The sequence below is a fragment of the Mustela nivalis genome, assembly GCF_964662115.1.
Source record: "Mustela nivalis genome assembly, chromosome: 9".
NCBI classification, from domain to species: Eukaryota; Metazoa; Chordata; class Mammalia; order Carnivora; family Mustelidae; genus Mustela; species Mustela nivalis.
Window position 1 is genome coordinate 31,988,914 of NC_139028.1, and position 15,302 is coordinate 32,004,215.

Sequence of the window (15,302 nt, forward strand, 5' to 3'; positions counted from 1 at the left end):
AAAGAAATTGATAAGCCCATAGGTAAATACATGAATTGACTACTAAACAGGAAAAATAATGATGGTTCATTAGGGGGGGTATAAAAACAGTGAAATTAAAATACTGGGCAAATGACTTACATGCTATGAAAAGGTACTCATGGTAGCTAAAACATATTCACATAAAATACTTACAGAATTAGAGCATATAGTTTATAAATCAGTAGAGTGATAGGGAGAAAATAAAGAAACTTGAAGCAAATAAATGGCAGGAAATGAGGACACAGATCTGAAGGCTGTGTAGGAGGAATCAGTTTGGAAAGTAGGGCAACAGGGAAGAAATATAAGGTGAAGCTGGAGAGACAAGCATGGCCAAGATCTTGTAGAGTAAGAATTTTGATTTTGATTTTAAAAGGTAGATATTCTTTTTAAAAAAAAATTTTTATTTTTATTTATTCATGTTAGACAGATAGAAAGAGAGAACATGAGCAAGGGCAGAGGGGGAGAGAGAGGGAGAGAGAATTCCAAGCAGATGCCCTGCTGAACCCAGAGCCTGACAAGGGATTCAGTCCCATAACCCTAAGACCGGGACACGAATGGAAACCAACAGTCAGACTATCTACTGACTGAGCCACCCAGGTGCTCCAAGAGGTAGATGTTCTTTTTTAAAATTGTGGAAACTGAGTCTCAGAAATTAACTAACTCATTTAAATTTATTCTGCTAAATCAGGGGTAGAACTGTAGGGTATGTCCAATTCCAAAGCCTTTCCTCATTCCACTATGCTATGCTATAATTGCTGTGAGGACATCTGAAGACAGAGCATCTGACTCAGAACATTGGCAGAGCTAGTAACAACAATGATAATAATCAGTAACATTTACTAAGCACTTACTGTATGCCACAGAGCATAAGGACATGCTTTGTCTCATTCAATCCTTGCAACCATGAAAAAGAATTATTATTACCCTCATTTTACATATTTGAGAAAACCAAGGTTTAGATGCTTTTAATGACTAACAAAGAAAGTGACAAATCAAGCTATGAACCCAGATTCATCTGTCTCCACAAATAAGGCTAGAATTTCTGGCCTTGAATACCTAACCTTGAATCTGTTCCATTAACATAAGAACTCCTCATTTTTCTTTATTCCTGTCCAAACTTTATGCAGATGGACACACCGTTTACGGACTTATAGTAATATAGCATAACAATGGTATATGTCTCCTTTCCATATGTGTAAAATATTCCACTGAGTTGAGGTCAATCATCTGCTTCATTATCCCTTTCTCGCTGGACATTTAGTTGCAAACACCCCCTCTCCTATAATCCCAACCTCTCCCTCTTAATTAGCCCTTTCCTCTGAACATGTGAACACACTTTCATCTCTCTTATCCTACAGTTAGGATACTAAACCTACTCCCCTATCTTTCCCCTTCCCTTTTCTATCAAGTTTTCTGAATAAGTATTCCTGCTTAGTCTCCACTTCATTATCCATGCGTGCCTTGATCTACTGCAATCTAACGTCTTCCATCCTGTCTCCCACTTTCTTTGGACAACCTCAACCAAGAGCATGTCACAGGTACCTTATTTGCTGGTGACCCACACCCAGACTTCTCCAGGAGTCCAAGGGCAAAGCCGAGGTTGGAGACCAGTCTTACAACCTGATGACTATCTCCAGCAGTGTGAGCATCCTGACAGAAGTAGAGGAGGAGGCATAGTCAGGATTAATCCTGGTTTATGCTTTGCCTAACATGGGAGTCAATTACAAGCAAACTGGAAGGATAGAAGATTGTATTCAGACAGTAGGATATGACATTTAAGATCCGACATGGTACAGTTTGGGGGCTGAGACAGACAAGGTGAGTAGGATAAGTAGCCAAGGTAAAGTAGAGTCAGTGAGATCCAGACATCTACATAAATACAGAGGTCACCCAGAATGTCAGTTTGACATGAAGTAGGAAGTCTGGGCCACAAGCCAAAATTCTCACCAAATGTGGGGAGGGACCAAGAGATGAATCAGTACCTGTCAATGATAAGAGAGGGCAATAATATCACATGGACAGGAAGAATAAACCTCAAAGGGGAAGATTTGTTCATGAAGATGGAGAGGCATCAGTGTGCACTCAACAGTGGCAGGTGAAGGGAGGCAGGAGAGTGCTAAACCTCTCTCTCAACTCTTGGTCTCCCTTTAGACCGCATAAGGAAAACTCTTCCCATCTTCTTGAAGATTCCATGCTCATTCACACCTGGTTGTTCTAATGCTCCCTATTTCAGTGAGAATCAGCATCCCTTATCCACTGGTAGAAACCTAGCATTCATCCCGAACATCTTTTCCTCCTGCACTTCTCTCCCAGTCCATCTCCAAATCCTGTTAAATATCCATTAAATCTCTTTGGAATCCATCAGTTTCTCTCCATCATTGCTATCATCCCCCAGGACTGAGGTTCTATCAGCTCCTGGCTGGTCCACTGCCATGACTGTCTCTCTGCTGAAATCTTGTCCTTGCCCTACCATTATGGTCATAAACCTCACCTTCATGCTCAGCTTAGCCTGATCTCTTTCCAACACTTGGCACGCCATCATACTCTTTCTTGAAACTCTTCAATAGAATTGTGTTGTTCAAAGGATAGAAGTCAGAGCTTTCACATTCCCCAGAGCACCTACCCTCCCCAATCTCATGGCACACCTTATCCCTCTCCACTCTTTGATTCTGGCCTCACTGGCTTCCTTCACTCTTGAAGGCTCAGGACCCAACTTTGCTTAAGCTCTTCTCTCTGTCCTGAATATTGTTTACTCCAAATCAAGCACCATCAGGTCTCCACTCCACATATTCTGATGGCAACACATGACTCTACTTGGTAGCGTGAGCTACTGATGTGTTTTACCTAGAGTTGTGGGGTTATATGATTAATATCCATCTTCCCCTATTGCACTGTAAGTGTGGTAAGGACAGAGGCTCTCTGATTTTATCACCACTTTGTCTTGATTCTTAGCATAGAGCTCGGCTATGTGTAGTAGACAAGTTGTGCCACCTAGACCATCTGCAAGGAAGAACTTACTGCCCATCTGTGGAGAACATGGCCAGCAGACAGCCGCCAACAGTCAATAACGTGAGAATCTGCCTCAGTTATAGATGGTGGCATACCTGAGAATTGTACCCTTTTGGGGACAGTCTGTTCAGTGACTGAGGCAAGGTGTAGTGGGTTGAGTGGCGATCCCCAAAAGATACATCCGTGTCCTAACCCCCTGAACCTATGAATGAGAACTTTGTTGGAAAAAAAGAGCCTCTGTGAATCTAATTAAATGAAGGCTCTCAAGATGGGATCATTTTGGAGTTAGAATAGGCCTCAGATACAGTAAGGGATGTTCTTATAAGAGAAAAGCAGAGGGAGATTTGAGACTTGGACACACAGAGGAGAAGGTCTGTGGAGACAGAGGCAGAGACTAGAGTGTTGCTGTCACACATCAAGGCATGCCTGGAGCCACCAGGACCTAGAAGAGACAAGGAAGGAATTTCTGCTGGGGCCTTTGAAAGGGGTCTGCCCTGCAGACACCTTGATGTTGGGCTTTGGGCTTCCAAGACTGTGAGGGAATAAATTTCTGTTTTGTGCTTTGTTATGGGAAACTGGCACTCAGGGGCATAAAGGCTGGTATTTGGGCCACTGCATGACTGAGGAATATTGCCCACTCCAGAGTTCTCTGTGGGGTCCCAAGGTCCTATCAGGCCTGCATCACGGTCAACTTTTTTTTCTGTCCACTTTTGCTTTCTCCTGGCCTCCATTAGCAGATTTCCATCCCTAATTAGCATCTCATACTTCAAATTCTATCTCACAGACTGCTTCCGAGAACCCAGAGTGACATAAGATAGTAAGAGAGTTGTTAAATGAGTTAGTTAAGTAGACCGTGAGTTCCTGGAAGGCAAGAATTATGTCTTATTCACATTTACAATCATAAAAATTAACACGGTGTCTCCCAGAAAATACACATTCAATAGCAATTTGTTAACTTAAAGAAAGAATGCATGAACATGTAAATAGATCGAATCGAATCTAGAGATTGAAAAAAACTTTGGTTAAATGCTTTTGTGCATTTCTTGTGAGCCTACACTAAGGAAAGAAGCCAAGAAGGAAGAAAGGAAGGAAGGAAGGGAGGGAGGAAGAGTGATTGATTGTTGCTTGTCATGAACTCAGCCAAGCATTGCCATCAGGCTCTTTTGTGGATGGGGATGGAGAGGACACAAAGGACAGCTTTTCCCCCTTGAGGGCAACATTTTTGTTCTTGCAGAGCTAAGACTCTCCCTCTCAACGTAAAGAAATCATTTCACCACCCTGCCCCCAGCCATGCTGACATAAATCCTCACAGATAAATGTTTTTAGTGTAAAGAGCAAAAATAAAGCAGAAGGGACATGTTCAAACAAGGCAATGGAATGTGGGTAAAGGAGAAAGAATTGCCACTGTCTTCAACAGTTGAAAAGTCTCTGTGAAAGAGACAGAATTCCAGAACTGCTTTATATTACAGTGTGTTTCAGAACAGAATCCCAAAGGTCGTCTCCTGCAGGCCTTCTTTTATAGGTGAAAATCAGAGAGAGCTAGTGATTTGCTCAAGGTTCTGCTACTAGGTCAGTGACAAAGAAGAGGCTAGAACCATAAATCCTAATGAGTCATAGGAAGAAAGGAATGAAAGAGGATAAGGAGGTGAGGGAGGAGGGGGTACTGGCAAAATGGACAGGGTTTTAGCATATGAAGAGGGAAGAAAATAATCAGGCTCTGGCTAGGTGCTTTGGAGAGATGGTATCATTTATTCCCTACAACAATGATGTGAGGCAGAAATGATTATCTTCATTTTATCATCTATGGTGGTAAACTCAAAACACTGGGTGAGTTCCCAAATAAATGGCCGAGCTAGGATGCCAACTCTAGTCTATCTGACTCCCAAACCCATACTTTTCCAGGACAACAGGTTACAAGGGAGAAGAGCAAGATTAAATTGGAAAGTCAAGTGAAAGAATGCTGCTACGTGGGTTACCTGGGGGGAGACTGGAAAGGAGACCAGGAGTGAGGTTTGAGTAACAAAGGAATCCCCAGGAAAGTCGGAAAGCTCATGCTAATAGTAATAGGGCAATGGAAGTTCTCTTCTTGTCCCCAAATGTCTAAAGAAAAACAGAAGATGTCAGCAGTGTCTGTGTCTGAGTTTGAGGGAAGGCTTGGTGTTAAAAGGGGAACACAGGGCAGGTAGAGGGGCCCTGATTGTCCCTGTGGGGAGATGACTGTCACTCAGAAGTGTTAAGGGCATGACTCCGCAAATGTCAGGAAATAGGGAGATGTGCAAGATGGTATCAGTGAAGGAGGGGAGAGGTTGGATGGACAGAGCAAAGGGCCATGAGGGGCTCTGAGTGACGACTAAGAGGTTTCCCAGCATGCCACTCATCGTGACTGGAAGGTGGTTCCTAAGAGGCTAAGAAGGGCCTGAAATGGGAGAACAATGTGTTTGAATTCACAGCTTATGAGAACTAGAAAGGACAGTGAGGGTCACTGAAATCAACTCAATAAACTGGTGTTTTAGAAATCTTTTTGTTGTTGTTGTTATTTTTTAAAAGATATTTATTTGTTTATTTATTTATTTGAGAGAGAGAGAGAGAGCCCAAATGGGGGGAGGGACAGAGGGAAAGAGAGAGAGATAATCTTAAGCAGATGCCCTGCTGAGCCAAAACAAGGATCGATCTCACAGCCCTGAGATCATGACCTGGGCTGAAATTAAGAGTTGGACACTCAGCCAACTAAGCCACCCAGGTGCCCCTAGAAATCATTATTAAGAGTCAACACATTCCTTTCCAGCTGTGATGGAGTAGCTTGTAGCAGGCCAACACACCTGCTGAGAACAAATAGAAAAGCCAGGCAAAATGCAGATCATCTCTCTCTCTCTTTGAAACTCTTCTTGCAGATTTTCTCTTTGAAGGCACTGGGGATCTATCAAGCAACTAGGACTTGAGGGGCCACATCCTATAAAGAGGGGAAGCTTATTGAGTTTGGAGTTGAGCCCAACTTTCTACACACTGGGCATTTTTGGGGTATTGGTGTGGGGCAAGAGGTGAAGAAATGGAAAGAGAGTGTGCTGCTAAGAGAATCAGAAGAGCTTAAGGCAACCTTATGAGGTGGAGAGGTACAAATGGAAGTCTCTCCAAGGTGGCCAGGACTTGAGGGCTAAAACCTGGGAGAGGAGTGGGCCTGACACCCAGCACAGATCCCTGAGGCCTTTACTCTCAAATCTGTGTACAGAGGAGACTAAGTAGTCAAGTGAAAGAGACTGAGAGTCAGGAAAAAGCTATTACGAGTGTCTCAGTCTATGGGACAAAAATTGGGATTTAGTATCTCTTCAGGGATGGGGGTGGGAAGGTCCTAGAGCAGACCTTGGGTTCTCAGTGGGGTTCCCTGAAGATCTACACTCTAAGGGTGAGAGCAAACCCGCCGTATATAGAATCTTACAAAGACTGCAAATAGATCTCAAGTCAACTTAATTCATGTTGGGTTGAGGAGCTCTGATTCCCAGTTACCTGCCAGGGGATAAATCTCTCTTTTCTAGAGAGGAAGCATCATTCAGAACCTCTACAATATTCAATGCACAATATCCAATATCCAACAAATGATTATCAGACATAGGAAGAAATAGAACCAATGGAAAAAAACAGAAGAGGGGAAATAGGCACATAGGTGATCCAGATAGGAATTATCCGGCACAGATTATAAAATACCTATGACTATAATCAAAAGAATGGACAACAAAACAAATAGTCCTACCATAGAAACAGAAGCCTTAAAAATATCAAATAGAATCCTAAATCTGAAAAATGCAATAACTGAAATTATGACATGGATATTGCCAAAATCAGATTGAACATAGTCAGAGAGAGGATTAGCATGTTGGAAGATAAACCTAGCTAGAGACAGACAGTAGACTATGTGCAGATGGCCCAGTGCTTGCTGGGATCACATTCCCAAACATTAGTATGCCAGCTGTGGCTTCAGGCTTTGCTTTGGGGAGTGCCTGAGGTTGAGACCAAATGAGCTCTGTTTATCATGAGATCATCACTGCTGGGCCGGCAGGGGGAGGGGCCACTCTAACTCCAGCTGCAGCATTACAGAAACAAAGTATCTTCAGAATATTCTCTTCCCGCTCTTCCTAAGGCCAAACAGTGTTGGGGACTAGATCTTAAATGAGATATCCTACCAGATTGCTACCTCCAGCCCCAAGCCTTGAGGTCTTATTGGCTGTAACCGTCAAAAGAGACCCCACATGAGGGGTTGTTTGAAACCAGCTAGCTGTGCAGACATATGCACTTATACCGGGAATTACATGTAGATGATGTTTTAAATCACCTAACTGTTGCCGGGAGGCCCCAGACTGGATGAGTCTTCCCAGCTGTAGATCACTCTAGACCCTACTTAATGATGCTTGTGGGGAACAGACATATAATTTCCCAAGTGTTGTGTGCTAGACATGTCACATTCCTTTATTTTCTTTAAGTCAAAATAAATCCAGTTTTGAGCACCTCGTCCTATTAGGATGGTGGCAAATGCCATCTCTGTCACCGTGGGCAGCACAGTGTGGTGGTGACAAGCCCAGATTCTGAAGCCTGACTCTTGGGTTCGAAATCCAGCTCTGCCACTTATGAGCAGAGCTTACTCTGCTTCTCATGAGTATCTGTGTGCTATTATTATCCCCACTTTACATGACAAATACCTTCTTGGTTGGCTTGTGGTGAGGATTAGTGAGTAAATATGTGTAGAAGGCTTTAGAACACTGCCTGGTGTTTTAACCACATTACCTGGGGTAAGGTAGGGTGAGGCTAGACATACACCAAGACAGAGAAATTGGAAAGAATTTCCAGGTGGTGTTGGCTCCCAGCCCCTTGCCAAGAACACAGCAGGCCGTGCAGGGCTGCTTGGGGAAGCAGTGGGGCGGGTCGTGAGACAGAGGTGGGAACTATGGGCAGGTCCCTCTGTTGTGGCTTTGGAGGGAAAGAACAGGCAGGGCCGGGCAAGCAGGCTTAGGAATGGGTAGCTTAAATCATTTCACAGGGTTCTGAGGCAGAGCAGTTGCCCTAGAGCCTAGCCCTGGACAGTTAGGGTAGCTGGAGGGTGATCTGGAATGTGAGAGCCCTATCAAACAGGCAGTTAGGGTTAGATGTACTCCACTACTCAGGAAGGAGAGCTGACTGGCTTCTAGTCAGGGCCTGAAAACTGGGTCAAGACAGCATTTTTTAAAAACTGTATTATGCCTGGGACATAGAAAATTCTCAGTGATGGCCAATTCATAAGCAATTATGACTCAGGGTCAGAGGTCAAGAAGGAGGTTCTCACACTCTGACCCCCTCCCAGGAATGCTGTGACAAATTATCACAATGTAATGACTTAGGGCACAAATTGATTATTTCCCAATTCTAGAAGTCAGTCATCTAAAATAGGTCTCATGGGGCTAAAATCAAGGTGTCCAAAGGCTTCATTCGTTCTGGAGACTCTAGAGTGAAATCAGTGTCCATATTTGGCCAGATTCTAGAGGACACCTGCATTCGTGCCCCATCCTCTGTGCTCAAATCCAAAAGCATCTTCAAGTCGCTCTGTAACTATGACTCTCCTGGTTTTGGGGTGCCTGGGTGGCTCAGTGGGTTAAAGCCTCTGCCTTTGGCTCAGGTCATGATCGAGCCTCGCATCGCGCTCTCCTCTCAGCAGGGAACCTGCTTCCCTTCCTCTCTCTCTGCCTGACTCTCTGCCTACTTGTGATCTCTGTCAAATAAATAAATAAAATCTTTTAAAAAAACAAACAAACCTGGTTTTCTTGAGCCCACCTGGATAATCCAAAAAAATCTCCCTATCTCTAGGTCCTTAATTTACTCTTGTCTGCAAAGTCACTTTTGCAGGGGTGCCTGGGGGGGCTCAGTCAGTTAAGCATCTGTCTTCAGCTCAGGTCATTATCCTAGAGTCCTGGGATCCCAACCCTCATGGGGCTCCCTGCTCAGTGGGAAGTCTGCTTCTCCCTCTGCCTCTCACCTCACTCATGCTCTTTCTCACTGTATCTCTCTCCAATGAGTAAATAAAATCTTTTTTAAAAAAATTGTCTAAGTTCCCTTTGCCATGTAAAGTAACATAGTAGGTTCTGGGGATTGGCACATGGATTGATAGATCACTGGGGGAATGGACCTCGTTCTGCCTACCCAACACCGCCACCACTGCTGTCTTCATGATGTAACTCCACGTGGTCCCTGACGACAGCATCGGCACCATGACTAAGCCCACGAACCTCTGTGGAGGCTGGGAGTCCCCAAACCTCCCTGGTGTATCCCAAAGCCATCTGCTGCTTCTGAGGTTCTCCAACTTCCCAGCTCTCCCCCACTTGCCATTCTCATAGGATTCTGTCAGTTTCCCTGTCTTGGGGACCCCATCCCTCCTCACGCTGTGACCCATTCCAGCTGAGTCATCCAAGGAGCTTCTCAAGCTTTTGGAAAATAATAGACAGGAAAGGATCTGCTTTTGAGGGGCACCTGGGTGGTTCAGTCGGTTAGGAGTCTGCCTTTGGCTCAGGTCATGATCTCAGGGTCCTAGGATTGAGCCCTGCATCAGACTCCTTGCTTGATGGATAGCCTGCTTTTCCCTCTCCACTGCTTGTGTGCTATCTCACTTTCTATAAAATAAATTAATTAAATCTTAAAAAGTGGGGGAGGGGGTCTGCTTTTGACTCAGCAACAGGAACTTCCCTAGAACTGTGTGGAGCCCAGGTTAAAATAAAACATCATTGGGGTACAGATGGCCCTTCTTTTCATGACATCTGTACCTTTGGAGTAAATGTTTATAGCAGCAATGGCCATGGTCGCCAAACTATGGAAAGAACCAAGATGCCCTTCAACGGACGAATGGATAAGGAAGATGTGGTCCATATACACTATGGAGTATTATGCCTCCATCAGAAAGGATGAATACCCAACTTTTGTAGCAACATGGACGGGACTGGAAGAGATTATGCTGAGTGAAATAAGTCAAGCAGAGAGAGTCAATTATCATAGGGTTTCACTTATTTGTGGAGCATAACAAATATCATGGAGGACAAGGGGTGTTAGAGAGGAGAAGGGAGTTGGGGTTAATTGGAAGGGGAGGTGAAGCATGAGAGACTATGGACTCTGAAAAACAATCTGAGGGGTTTGAAGTGGCGGGGGTGTAGGAGGTCGGGGTACCAGGGGGTGGGTATTATAGAGGGCACAGATTGCATGGAGCACTGGGTGTGGTGAAAAAAATAATGATACTGTTATGCTGAAAATAAATAAATCAATTTAATTAAAAAAAAGATATTAGGAGCTATACCACTAGTCAAATACAAGGGTTATGTTAATATTTGTTAATCTGTTTAGTTTTAAGTGCTTTGTTAAAAGGTTTCCAACTTAAGTCAAAATACAAAACCAAAGAAAAAATAAATGTTTCAATATCCCCCCAAAAGATAAATAAATAAAACATCATTGAGCAATCCTGCCAGTCTTCCCTGGGGTTTCTTGTCCGATGTCTGTCTTTCTCACTAGACTCAACCTCTGGACAGCAGAAAGTGTATGTGTCCCAGTTCTAGCACAGAGTAGATCTTCAAGAGACCAAAAAAAGTCACCTTGGGTGCCTTTCAGTTCAAACAACCTACACTGTTCTTCTATCCTCTAATTACTCTTATTATTCTCAAAGGAGGAGCCACCCTGATTGCCCCATCATGCTCTCTCTCCATACTCCAGTGTTCCTCTCTGGGATGGTAGATTATGCAGCAGGTCAGAAAACTGAACTGGGAGTAGTGGGGGTAATTTCCCCCCTTCCCACAGCTGTGGAAGCCAAATGCTTTGTGCAGGGATGCTTGAATGTAATTTTAAAAGAGGAGCACTGAGAAAGGCTCCCATTCATCCATCCACTCATCCATCCATCCATCCATCCATCCACCCATGAATCCATCCATCCATCCGTCCGTCCTTCCAGTATTACTGGTACTTAGTATGTGCAGAGGGTAACAGAAGAAGAGATATTTAGAGTACCTACTATGTGTCAGATACTGTGCTGTGTCATTTATGTGCATTTTTACCAGAGTTTGGTGGCAAAGCTTTACTAATAATATCCTGAATTTGATTTGTATGATTTTCACACTGTTCAAAGTGCTTTCCCATGTCTATCCCTACTTGAATTTCATGAACCTGGGTGCAATAGGTATGGCAGATGCAATCATTGGTATGTCAGAGAGACAGGGACCGATGTACAGAGAAGGGGCTACACAGTCATGCAATTGATCAGGTTGAAGGGAGGGCTCTGGAATCCTGCTCCAGCAATACTTCTCTCCCATTCTCTGTGCTCCTACTGGTTTCCACAGCCTGCCTTTCATATGTTCAACTCGTCCTTTCTTCGACAGAGAAACCTTGACACCTCTCCAGGCACTGTACATAAATAAGTATCTCCCAAAATATATACACCCGCATGTGCAAAGATGAGCACATATTTACACACAAGCACACACTCGTGCACAGATATTTGCACACACACACCCATACATATATGGGTACCTTCCCTTCTCCTAGAAAGAACTCATTTATATTCCAGAGAAAAGGGCTCTCTCCTCTAGTCCCCTCCCCCATACTCTTTAGTCCCTCTCCTCTCTCTCCTTTTCCAGATGCCTCACATACTTTTGAGGTTCTGCTCCTTGACCCTTACGCATTGTCCTGTAAGGAGCTGGGGCATGAGGAACAGGGGTGTTACTAAGAATCTCTGTGAGTCACCAGTCAGAATGGCTAAAATTAACAAGTCAGGAAATAACAGATGCTGGCGAGGATGTGGAGAAAGGGGAACGCTCTTATACTGTTGGTGGGAATGCAAGCTGGTGCAACCACTCTGGAAAACAATGTGGAGGTTCCTCAAAAAGTTGAAAATAGAGTTACCCTACAACCCAGCAATCATACTTCTAGGTATTTACCCTAAAGATGCAAATGTAATGATCCGAAGGGGCACGTGCACCTGAATGTTTATAGCAACAATGTCCACAATAGCCAAACTATGGAAAGAACCTAGATGTCCATCAACAGATGAATGGATAAAGAAGATGTGGTAGGTATACACAATGGAATACTATGCAGCCATCAAAAGAAATGAAATCTTGCCATTTGCAAAGACATGGATGGAACCAGAGGGTATTATGTTTAGCGAAATAAGTCAGTCAGAGAAAGACAATTATCATATGATCTCCCTGATATGAGGAAGTGGAGATGCAACGTAGGGGTTTGGGGGGGGTAGGAAAAGAATAAATGAAACAAGATGGGATCGGGAGGGTGACAAACCATAGGAGACTCTTAATCTCACAAAACAAACTGAGGGTTGCCAGGGGGAGGGGGGCAAGGAGAGGGTAGTGGGGTTATGGACATTGGGGAGGGTATGTGCTATGGTGAGTGCTGTGAAGTGTGTAAATCTGGTGATTCACAGACTTGTACCCCTGGGGCTAATAATAACACATTATATGTTAATAAAAATATATAAAAATTTTTAAAAAAAGATTCCCTGTGAGTGAATAAAAAGCCTCTTATTTGGGGGTGCCTCAGTGGCTCAGTTGGTTAAGTGTCTACCTCAGGGTCCTGGGATCAAGCCTCACATCAGGCTCCCTGCTCAGCAGGGAGACTGCTTCTCCCTCCCCCTTTGCCCCACCCCGACCTGTGTGTGCTAGCTCACTCTCTGTCTCACAAATAAATAAATAAAATCTTCTTTTTTTTTTTTTTTTTTAAATCTCTGATCCAGAGATCTTGCACCAGGATATTAAAAACTGAACAAAAGCTATCTGCCCTACGGATTGCATGGAACACTGGGTGTGGTGCAAAAATAATGAATAATGCTGAAAATAAATAAAAAATAAATTTTAAAAAAAGTTATCTGCCCTAAACCTCTACTGTCTTTTTTCCCTAGACTTGATATTGATATTATTCATAATAATGATATTATTCATAATAATGGGCACATTTATTTGGGTGCTTACTCTGTTCCAGGCACAGGATGAAAAACTGTACTTGCCCAAGGTCACCTGGCTGGTAGTGGTAGCCAAGAGAACAGGTGCCTTTGGTCGGGCCGCATTCTGCATCCCAGACATCTGCTTTACTGTGCAGCGAGGCAGTGCTGGCTGTTTGGACAGAATACTGGTGAGCAGGCTCCCAAGTTGTAGGCAGGAATGCTGAGTCCCAGATGGAGAAAGTCTACAGAAGTGGTAGCTTGCTCTGCATGATGCGATTTGCCCCTAGCTAAGCTGATGGCTTTTACCGCTTGCTGGCCATGAGGTTCTCCTGTTACGATGAGAATGACTTGAGCAATCCTCCACTTGCCAACACTATGAAGATGACAAGCTTGCCAGTCTGCTGTGGCTTTCCCCCCACCCTCCACAGCACCAGGCCAGTCCCAGACCGAAGTGCCATCAGCAAGAGCCACATGCTGAGCTGGATTCCCAGTGCTGAGTCTCAGTGGGACCCCAGAGTGGCCTAGAGGTGGAGAAATGGAGTGTGTGCCAGAGACCCCAGTCCTGGGCAGTTACAGACAGCATTCACTCCTGCCTCTGTACTTTTTTTTTTTTTTAAGATTTTATTTTATTTTTTATTTTATTTTTTTAAAGATTTTATTTATTTATTTGACAGACAGAGATCACAAGTAGGCAGAGAGGCAGGCAGAGAGAGAGAGGGAAGCAGGCTCCCTGCTGAGCAGAGAACCCGATGCGGGCCTCGATCCCAGGACCCTGAGATCATGACCTGAGCCGAAGGCAGCGGCTTAACCCACTGAGCCACCCAGGCGCCCTTTAAGATTTTATATACATATTTCAGAGAGGGTGGGGAACACAAGCAGGGGGAGCTGCAGAGGAAAAGGGAGAAACAGACTTGCTGCTGAGCAGGGATCCCAACGTGGGGCTCGACCCCAGCACCCTGGGATCATGACTTGAGCCAAAGGCAGACGCTTAACCGACTGAGCCACCCTTGTGTCTCTGCTACTGCCCATCTGCTCATGCCGTGTCTCCCCCTGGAATGCCTTCTCCCTTCCTCTACATCAGCTCAAACCATACTCAAGTCTCAGCCCTTCTCTGAAGTTCTCCCTTCTGTGAACTGACTAACAATTTAGCTCTGGCACAGAGTCTAACAGAGGTTGGACCTCACGACCTAGATGCAACACAACGATTCAGCAAGTGCAATATTCGTAAGTGACCTAATCAGTGTCGTGCAAAGGGTTGGTGATGGGGGGCTGAGGTGGGTAATGGACTCCTGCCTTATGGGGTTTACAGTCCAGTGGGGAAGACAAGTGAAACAAAGAATTGCAAGTATGAGTGGGAGGGCAAGGGAGGTAAAGACCGCTTGGGTGCCGAGAACGCAGGAACTTATCTGAACCAAAGGAATCAAGGAAAGCCTGCCAGATCACGGGTTTTCCTACTCCTTAGTCAATTTGTGAGTTGAAGTCTTGTCTTCTCTATAAACAACATATGCTGCAAGACAAATAACTGTGTGCACTATAGCCTTTGTGTCCTGCGTAATTGTTCATGAGAAATCATCAGAGAACACCAGCCAGCTTGACCAAGACCCAAGATCCGCACAAGCCGTGGCTGCACCAAAAGTAGAATTTAGGAAAATCCTGGGACTTCATCATCAAGAAAAGGTATGTTTGTATAAATTTTGCTGCCCTGACTCCTTTGCCTTGTTTCCTATCTTAGTATCCTCTCTCTAAGCTGCCGGTGTAGGCCTAGAAGGAATTATAACCCCAGATAAAAAGCAAATGTGGGTCCTGCATAGGCCTGTAGGAGATTACACAACAGGAAAGTGCCAGGACCCTAGATCCGACAGCCTGAGCAGAAGGCAGAAGCTCTGCCTTTCTTCCTAAAAAGTCCTCAATTAATTCAGCTGAACAAAACTGATCTCCTTCCATGTTCTTAAAAATTGTACTCTGTGCTAAGAAGTGCGGAGGCCCTGGGAGGGTATGCAGGTGCCTGGGCTGTGAAGTGCCTCAAGGACCTTACTGGTGAGTCAGAGAACAAATCCACTCAGAGATACTAATAATAATGACAGTTTCCAATTAGCGTATGTCCCCCAGGACCAGGTCCTGAGGGCTTTGTGTCTGGTGCCCCCTTACCCGCCTCCCTCCCCTGTGTTCCAGCGAAGGTATGAGTATGCCCATATTTAGAATAAGGAAACTGAGGTTTTCACTTGCTCAAAGCCGTAGCAGGCTAGCTGCCAAGCCGGGATCTGAACCCAGCTTCTGGGTGGGGCTCCACGGCCTGTGTCTGTGTTTCACTGCAGTACACTGGCCA

General features: G+C 44.6%; 1 long non-coding RNA gene across 1 annotated transcript in view; it reads left to right on the forward strand.

The window, feature by feature from the left end:
- The first annotated feature begins 14,455 nt into the window (after nt 1-14,455).
- Nucleotides 14,456-15,302, forward strand: part of LOC309840461 — a 33,800-nt gene continuing 32,953 nt past the window's right edge. Inside the window, exon 1 of the long non-coding RNA XR_014298610.1 lies at nt 14,456-14,653. This is a non-coding gene — a long non-coding RNA (uncharacterized lncRNA). The remainder of the gene's footprint in view (nt 14,654-15,302) is intronic.